Here is a 10515-nt window from a genome sequence, read left to right as displayed (position 1 = left end):
TTATTTCTCTTATCCATATATATTGTATATTGGGCCAATGTAAATTGTTGGCTCAAGCCCACATTGGGCGAACCCGTCTCAACATTTCAACATTAAGATTACCGGTTTGGGACCATGTAACCATGTGGTGGATAGGAGAATTGGAAGTGGAGGTGGGTAGATGAACATCTAAAATGGATGGTGAGGTGTCACGCAAATGCATAGGAGGAGGTGTCATGAATAAGAGAGTCAAAGTGGTCATGCATTGAAGATTGATTATTGGGCACAAGCAAAGTGGAGTCCTCGGGTAAAGATGAGTCCAAATTGTTATGGGTAAGCAAATGGTCATGAGAGGTGTCAGGTATTAGAGACGAATCTTCGGTCACATGTAGAGTGGAGTCTACGTGGAGGGTTCAAGCTTACCTGTGGAAGAAGTGGTGGTGGACTATCAGTACATGTTGGCTCATGGAAAGACCTTGAATCATGGTCAGATGGAGTTGAACCTATACTAGTATAGTGATGAGAAGGTGAATGAAGACTAGAATTAGAATGATCAAGAGATGTACCTGAGGAAAGTGCTGGCGCGGAGATGAGTGGGACAGCATTTGCGGCAACTGTCCTTGTACGAGAGTCGGTGAGAATGCACGTCTCGTTGGCAGGGAACCTATTTTCATCAAAGACAACACTTCGTGAAATAAAAACTCGTTGGGACTTAGGATCATAACACCGATAACCTTTTTGTTGAGAGCAATACCCAACAAATATGCATGGAGTACTTCGGAATAATAATTTGTGACCTATATATGCTCTTAATAATGGAAAGCATTGACACCCAAATGATTTTAAAAATTTATAGTCCGGATCTTTGTGATAAAGGATATGATAGGGTGTCTTATGTTCAAGAACTGGTGTTGGCAAGCGGTTGATCAAATAAACCGAAGTTAGGAATGAGTCCACCCAAAAAACAAGAAGGTAGACCAGATTGTGCTAACAAAGTAAGACCAGTTTCAACAATGTGTCGTTGTTTACGCTCGACAATTCCATTTTGCTGTGAGGTGTATGGACATGTCAACCGATGAAAAATATCATTTGCAGTAAAAAAATCTTTAAATTTATGTGAGACTTATTCCCCTCCATTATCTGTTTGAAATTGTTGAATGCAACAAGAAAATTGCTTTTTAATTAACAATTTGAAATTAACAAAGATGGAGAATACATCAAATCTATTAATCATTGGAAAAAGCCAGCAAAAACGACTAAAGTCATCAACAAAAATTACATAATATTTACACCCACTTGATGAAGGAACTGGGGAGGTCCAAACATCCGAGTAGAGTAATTCCAATGGTCTAGTCGTTTTGCTAGTAGAATCAAAAAATGGTAACTGCTTGCTTTTTCCAAGTTGACATGACTCACACAAATCATAAATTTTATGAGAACCTGAAACAGGAAGTTGTTGACTGGTAAAAATACGACGAGCAATGGGCGCTACAGGATGCCCAAGAAGCGAATGCCAAATAACAGAAGTTGTTCGAACACCAAAAAAGGTAGTAAGACCCTTTATTTTATTTCTTGAAAGCTGATGAAAATTTAAAGGATAAAGACCATTCTCACTTCTTCCCTGAAGAAGCACAATTCCTGTCTGCATGTCCTTCACAATATAGCCAGAGCCAGTTAGAATAAAAAGACATTATTATCCAAGCAAAATTTATTGATAGAAAGTAGATTGGCAGAAGCTTGTGGACAATGATAGATGTCTTTAAGTGTCAAAGAACATGTATCAATACGTATAAGAGATGAACCAATATGAGATATGGGAAGAGCATGACCTTTACCTACACCAGACACACCATCAGTACCATTGAATGGCTGCGGATTGGCAATGTTTGTGGCATATGTGGTAATGTGAGTATTGGCTCCACTATCTACAAATCATTGACTATTCATAAATCTGTCATTCACTTCAACAGCCATGTCAGCAAGTTCACTAGGCGATCGTCTTCCTTAGTATGAAAAGTCCATCCTCTTATAGCAATCCAGAGCATGACCCAATTTTTTGCATATTTGACACTTCTCACGGGGATTTTCATTACCTGGCACATTTGGCAGTGAACTTACCTTAGAGAAAGATGTTTGAGAGGACTGATTGTTTGAGGTGGAAGTGCGTGGTTTGCGCTGACCATTCCTGTGGTTGTAGAATGCAATAGATCCAGATTCAAGAGTGAAAGGATGAGTTTGTTGTTGATCAAGAAGGAGCTCATGATTCAACAGTTCCACTTGAAAATCCATAAAGCTCGTAGGACTGTTATGCACGGCAAAAGATAGTGAAGTAACAAAAGGAGTGAAGGAAGGGTTCAAACCATTTGTGACATACTAAATCAGATCTTCATCATCAAGGGGCTTTCCAACAACTGCTAATTGATCTGCAAGAAGTTCGGCCTGAGCCAAATAAGTAGTACAGTTCTAGGAACCTTGTTGGATATATTGCAATTGTCGCTTGAGATGCGAAATTCGAGAACGAGATGGCGAAGCAAACATGGCTGTTAGTGCTGCCCACACATCTTTGGCAGTAGTTAGGCCATACATGGTGGAAGCAAGAGATGAATCCAAGGAAAAATTGATCCAGGTGAGTAGTAATTGATCTTTTGTCTGCCAGTTTGAAAAAGAACGATTAACATCACCTGATGCATGAGCAACGTCATCAATGAACTTGCATTGGGAGGACAAACATCCGAGCCATCAATGATCCCCATAAGATTGTAAATGCGTAGCAATGGCAGAAACTGAGCCATCCATGCCAAATAATTTGTACCATCAAGTTTGGTTGATACCAATTGGGTAGTGTTTGGTAAAGCAAGAGTGGTAGTGTTAGCGAAAGCAATGGGAATTTCGTTGGTTTTGGAACCTGAAGAATTGGAAGCAGCCATTAGGAACAAAAAATGGCAAAGGGTTGGCTTATGAAAGGCTCTGATACCAAGTTTGATAAAATAAATATGTGGAAGAGTTCTGGGTGAAAAATCCAGACTCGTTGTATCATAATATATATATATATATATAGCAAGTGTACAACTGAATCCTCCACCTCTTTAGTGGAGTTATTACAAGTGATAGGAGGATAACAAGTATAGTTGTGTAACAAATACTGGTATAACAAGTTAAGGAAATCTATCTATTGTCAATATTATCTTTATCTTTATCTCTAACAGGTTATACAATATACAAGGGAATGGAATGATATATTTCAACTAACTTTGGAATTTAACTTTTCCTTTTCGACTTAGGGAACCACCAATTCCAAACAAGTAGGAATTGTGTTTTAGTATTGAAAAGACAAAAACAAACCCTGATATTTAGTCATTTAAATATAAATGAGGGAATGTTTAGTCATTAATTTAATCATTATTTTTATTCTCATTCCATGTTGAATCATTACATCCAAATATAGGGAAATCATATTCCTTGGGGAATTCCTTAACTAACCAAACATAGGAATGCAAGGAATTTTTGTTCCTGTTCTCGTTCTTGTTCTCATTCCTATTCCCGTTAGCGTTCCCATTCCTATGTTGTACCAAACATAGTGTTAGATCTTGTACATCCAACGCAGCAACTGAAATAATTAAGATACCAATTGTTGGGATCTTATCATTTTCGATATCCTGTTTGCCTTTAAAAGAGTCAAATTTTAGTAAAATTCCTAATTTTTTTGAGGAAAAATAGTTAATTTTTAATATATATTTTAGGTGATTTTTAAAAAGATAAATATATAAGCAAAGACCAACTCCTCACCAATATCCCGTTTGTCTCTAAAAGAGTCAAATTTTAGAAAAATTCCTAATTTGTTTGAGGAAAAATAGTTAATTTTTTAATATATATTTTAGGTGAATTTAAAAAAAGTAAATATATAAAAAAGACAATGCGAATTTTATTATGATATTGATATGGTGACCATTAATATTTTAGATTTTGAAATCCTAGTACACAAATATATTATATTGAGAATTTTTTTTGTAACAAACACTTGAAAATTATACATTTGATTTATTGGAAAACGAACGAAGCCTTGTGATAGTATTCTCTCAAATTTATAAATCTACAACTGATGAAATGTTGGATATTGGTTTAGTAATGGACCTAATTTGTGTACAATTAAATGTGAGACCCACATATCAATTAGGACGGGTAGGGCTGGGACTGGGTCGGTTTTATCGGCCATTACCGGTCAACCGACCCATTATCGGCCAAACGATAATCAACCATCAACCGACCCACAAAGTCGGGCCGATAATATCACCCGACCCATGTATAAATGGGTCGGTTGATGGTTTTTAAAATACCTTAAAGTCGGTTGGTCGATAATTATCGGCCAACCGACTATTTTAAAAAATTAATATAAAAGTATAAATATTAACTATATTATTAGTTAAATTAATATATATTACCATATTATTAGTTAAATTAATAAAATTATGCTTTTAGTTTTTTCCTCATTTTATTAATTTATATTTGATACAATTAATACTTAATAGATAATTACATATTTAATTATTTATATATGATGAGTTGAAAGTCGGTTGTTACCATCAACCGACCCATTGAGCAACCGACTTTGTCGGTTGTCAACCATTACCCGACCCATAAAGGTCGGGCCGATAATGGTTTTCATATTTATGCAAAGTCGGTTGGTCGGGTCGGGCCGATAATTGGCCGATAATCAACCGACCCGACCCGGTCCCAGCCCTAGGGACGGGTTCACAGTTAAGTACGTACATCTCGAACAAAGATGAACTTAGTACATTTTCATTACAAAAATCATTATCGAGTGAATGAGAAATTGATCCCAAAAGTGTGCATATGAAATGGTATAAGTTGGTGTCGTGAACCCAATCCCACATTAAAGACTCAAGAGTGAGTTTATGAACTTGGGCACAAGGGCACTCAAGTTTGTTGGTGGGAAAGCCTTACATGGGCTAAGGTATGGGTTGGGCCAAAACCTTACATGGGCTTATATATGGGTTGAGTATGACTAAGCCCATGATTAACTTAAGATAATAATCCTCTTAAATTGCAAACCAAGTCCTTCTATCATTTGGTCAAATCCTTCCATGATTTTGGGAAAGTCATGAGGATATCGTGGGAGCTACCATATAGGTAACTAAACCCATAATATCAACTAGTGCTAGCCTGACTCTTTGGGCACAAGGTGGTTCCTCTTTTTAAGAAGGAATTTGGGTGTGTTATTTTATTGGTCATGCTCTTCAAAGTAAGGAGATACTTCCTTTTGTCTTTTCTGATGAATGAGCTTCCCTCCAATTGGCTGTACACTTAAAAGCTTCACGTTGTGAAGCTTCGATTCTTCCTCCTTTTGTCATTTCATGGCTTCCTTTACTCTGTATTCTCGGCGTCATCCTAAGAGAGAGTTTCTTCAATTCTTGGTTCACCGTTACGTTAACGTGTTACGAAGGAGTCCTGAGAGGTGAAATTGCTAGGATTACAAGCACGGAGTGTTGGGAGTGTGTCCTAAAAACATACTATGTATGATAACAACTGTGAAATTTATGGATAAACATTTATTATTACATTTGTGTTTTTAAAATGTTTTATTTAATATTTCATTTATGTATGAATATTCTATCAATGTTTAGGGATGTTATCTATTACATAAATGTAATACTGAAACTCACAGAAATTTTAGTGAGATTCTATGGCGTCATACTAGCAAGATTGAAAACTCAGAATTAGACGTGTACAGATGAAATTTATTTTACTTTTAAAGTTTTTAATTTTGGTTTATTTTGTTTGATTTTGTTAATTTAGCATGATAATTTTGTTACCTTAATAAGATTATTAAATTGTATGTTTTTCATTATATAAAGATTTTAAAGGCTATCATGATCATCACTGAAATAAATGTGATCATTAGTGAAGATTCCATTTCAAAGAAAAGAAACAAATTTGGAAAAAAAATATAAATTTAATGTGAAAATTCAAGAGAATTTAACAGAATTCTATCAGGCACGTCACCAAAAATATTACAACTATACTCGTGTTAACATCCTAATTTTTTTGTCAATTTAATGTGATTAATTCTGTTACCTTTTAAAAACTATTAAAGTGTGTGTTTATAAACAAAAAAAAACGTTATGCAACTATTTCTCTTTAATGAATATTTAATTTCACATAAATATTTCGTGATTGAACAAATTATACTAGCTGAATTACTTGCTTTTCCCATGAATAAATGCTGCATTTCTCTTTCTTTTATAATCACACCAAAGAGACTAGGTTAAGCTCTATGTCTTTGGCTGGCACTCTCTGCCCCACAATCTGCTCAGATCTTAAGCTCCATTATCGACGACTCTCCGGAAATCTCTTTTGGGAATCTATGATCAGGTACACATGGTTATCACTACTAACCCATAGCCTCAATTTAATTGTGCATGGAATTGTATACTCCAATACCTAAGTTAAGGCTCCGGATGTCCTGCTAGGTGTACTTAAATAACTGGTGATCTGTTTCCGGTGAAAGATTGGTAGAGGATCATGGTAGGACTAAAGAATGGTTTTAATATCAAGATTTGAGATACTCGTAATTGGTTTAAATGCATTTATTTTATTGAAATAATTACATTGGGATTGAGCATACCTTGATGACATATTATATCATTTGTTGGCAGGCATCATTTGTGGATCGTCGTATCTGGTTTATCTTTGTCGTCTTTGAATTCTACTTAGTTCCCTTTCCGACATAGGTCGTTTGCTTTCTATAACCTATTGGGCCACTTTTCGACACTTTTCATGTTAGGGATTGGTTCAAAAAGTTGGTGCCATTGCTATGTAATGTTGCGCCACATCCATCGTTAGATCCCGAAATATTTTTATCATTTCCTCCGTCCTCTTTCCATGTGAAAATCGGACGTGACAAGACAGGAGCCAAATCATAAACAGGAAAAAAAAAATTGTGTCGTTTAGGCAACATTAAACAAAAAAGAAAGATGGGCTTGGATGCTCATAATAAACAATAGGGGAGCTCAAGTCACACCCCGATTTTTACTAAATACACCCCTTGTTAATAGTAACCCATAAAAGCTCTGAACTTTTATAAATACGCCCAAACTACATAAATCTGAGACATTGTACAAATACACCCTGTAATCAGATCTGCCATTGCCTGCCATATTATCATCTATTGGGGTCATTCTCGAGTTGAAGCTTGTTGGAAACGTGAAATTTCAGCTCATAGTTATCCCAGAGTCGGTATTTGAGACCAAAATCGTCCAAAAATGGCTTGTTTGGGATCAAACTTGGGTCATCAATTTCCGACAATGTCTTCACCGAAAAATGGTTGGAATGGAAGCCTCTTGTCATGAGGAGTCCAAAGGTGGTGTCAGTTTCCTCCAACAGTGGCCAGATTGTCCAGATCGGACGACTTTTCTCGTGGTGGCCATAGACTTTCGAACGTGATGTCGGCAATTACGGTGGACAAAACTCATCGGGTTTGGTCGAGTTTAGTTCGTGGTGGCTTGGGCTTCAATTTGGTGGTAATGGTTACCCAATTGGTGCTTGGACAGCGACGACACCATGGTTGGTTATGGGTGCTCGTGAGAAAGAAGAAAGAGATAGTGAGGGGTGGGGTGTAAAGAGCATGCCTTCAAAAAAGAAAAAGTCAAAGCAAAGTCAACAAAGTCGGGTTACACTTAATAAAAATCGGGGTGTGACTAAAGCTTCCCTAAACAATATGATAAAGAACTAAATAAGCCCAATAATGAAACAATAAGACTTGAAGCCCATGAGCCCAAATAACTTGGGCTGCACCATATGCTTAAAGAAACACAAACTCCAGAGACTTCGAGATATCAGAGATGGAGACCAAAACCATCTCAATGTCTAACAGCCCCCTAAGTTGAGAATGTTCTACTTAATTGATCATGTTGAACTTGTTGGAGATGGCTTAAAGACAATAATCCTTCTTAAATCTTGTTGCAAAACCATCTGTCTTGAGGTATGTTAACCTTAATAATCCTTCTTAAATATTGTTGCGAGTGAAATGTAAGTCCAGTTCAATGTGCTTAGTCCTCTCATGGAAGACTGGGTTATTGGTGATGTGAATCGTTGTTTGATTGTCGCTGCGAAGAGTCATGGGCAGGGCAACTAAAATCTTCAATTCTTTGAAGAGATTGTGAAGCCAGATGAGCTCATTTATGGCAGCTGCAACTGCCCTGTACTTTGCTTCTGTAGAAGACCTTGATGTTGTGTGTTGCTTCTTGAATCGCTGTTTGATTATCCCGTGACTGATCTCTTTGGGGCTATGAATATAGCCCAATCCGCATCACGATAAGTCTGAACCTGCATTTTGTTAGTGCTAGCATATAAAAGGCCTTTATTCATAGTTTCTTTGGACAGTAGGTTTTGTCATGAATTGATTTAAGCTATTCATTGCATATGTAATGTATGGCCTTGTTAAGGTCAAGTACATCAGTTTTCCTATAATCCTCCTATAATGTAAAGGTTCCTCTAATAACTCACCATAAGTTTCAATAAGTTTAACATTCACATCAGTGGGAGATGGCTAATTTTAACATTAAATAAATTTGTAAATCCATTGTATATTTTCTTTGACAAACAATCAAACCATTTTTGCTTATGTTAATTTCAAATCCTAGAAAGTATCTAAGTTCTCCTGGGTCTTTGATCTTAAAATAATTTGTATGTATTTCCAAACAGTCTTTATGAATTCTATATTATTTCCTCCTAGGGCCATGTAATCCACATAAAGTAATAACATGATGAACTTAGAGTCCTTGTGACAGAAAAATTGTAACGGCCCATCCCGAAGGATCCAGCCGGGCCCATGGACCGCTACCCCCAACCCCTCTCCTGTGCCACGTGCCAGACCCAGTCACGGGCACGCCTGCACACGCCGACACAGGTGGGTTGTTGCTAGGTTTCGAACCCTCCACCTAACCTTTAACATAGGGTCCGACGACCAACTATGCCACCAACTAACCTTTAACATAGGGTCCGAAGACCAACTATGCCACCAACTAAGCCATGGCTTAGTTGGTGGCATAGTTGGTCTTCGGACCCTATGTTAAAGGTTAGGTGGAGGGTTCGAAACCTAGCAACAACCCACCTGTGTCGGCGTGTGCAGGCGTGCCCGTGACTGGGTCTGGCACGTGGCACAGGAGAGGGGTTGGGGGTAGCGGTCCATGGGCCCGGCTGGATCCTTCGGGATGGGCCGTTACATAAAAACTGCCTTTTTATAAATTTCCCCCCCGGACGCACCGCAGGAGGTACTCTCCAGGATCCATGGTCCAGACAGCCCAACCCCTCCCCTGCGCCACATGCCAGACCCAGACACGGGCACGCCTGCACATGCCGACACAGGTAGGTTGTTGATAGGAGTCGAACCTTCGACCTCCCACCCTTTAACATAGGAGTCAACGACACGCCATGCTACCAACTAAGCCATGGCTTAGTTGGTGGCATAGCGTGCCTGAGGGGCCTATGTCAAAGGGTGGGAGGTGATGTGTTCGAATCCCACCAACAACCTACCTTGCCGAAACCGTGGTTTCGAGGGGGTGATGGGTTGGGCTGTCTGGACCATGGATCCTGGAAAGTACCTGGTATGCGCTACAGCCGTGGCTGCGCAACAGGGAAATTTATAAAAAGGCAGTTTTTATGTGACAACTGCGCCACGTGCCAGACCCAGACTCGGGCACGCCTGCACACGCCGACACAGCATCACAGGCACCATAGGCCACTACCCCCAACCCATCACCTCGTAAGGTAGGTTGTTGGTGAGAGTCGAACACCCGACCTCCTCACCCTTTAACATAGGTACTATTCACAGCACGCGTAGTTTCGCGAAAAATTTCCGAATTCACTTGTTTTTAAGCCAAAACGACCCCAACTTGTTTTGAAAACGACATAAGAGTTTGGGGAAGTATAAAAGAGGAATTAGGGATTAAGGGACCAAGGGAATTGAATTGGATAGGTGAGGTGGCATTAAGTACCCTAGTGCTTTCCATCCTTGATTTCATACTTGTGTCTGATTTGTCTTTGTTCTTTTGCTTTAGTTTAGTTTAAAAACAAAATCAATCTCGAATCCGTTTCCCCAATTTGCATAGTTGTTACTAGTTTGACATTGATCTTGATTGCCAACACATCCCTAGTGGAAACGATAATTTACTCATCTCTTTATTACTTGTGCGATTTGTGCGCTTACAATTAAATCCATATCAAGTTTTTGGCGCCGTTGCCGGGGATTGAGGCAATTGTTTTTCGTGTCAAATTAGGTTTTCAATTGTGTTAATTGGTTTTTATTTTTCTGCAGAAATTCTTTCTCTTGTATGAGCTTGGGAAGACGTTCTATTAATCCGGAATTAATTGCTATTGATTTGGAGATTGAAAGGACTCTTCACAATCTTAGATGGGAGCTTATTAATAATAAAATGGAAGGCATGGAAGACAATCAAGGAAGGGGGAATGTTGGTGATCTTGGTAGAGCTTTAAATGTGAATGATGGTAATGGTAATG

This window comes from Tripterygium wilfordii, chromosome 2 (genome assembly GCF_013401445.1).
Source record: "Tripterygium wilfordii isolate XIE 37 chromosome 2, ASM1340144v1, whole genome shotgun sequence".
NCBI lineage: Eukaryota > Viridiplantae > Streptophyta > Magnoliopsida > Celastrales > Celastraceae > Tripterygium > Tripterygium wilfordii.
The sequence above is the reverse complement of the archived record's forward strand: the minus strand, read 5'-3'. Positions refer to the sequence as shown.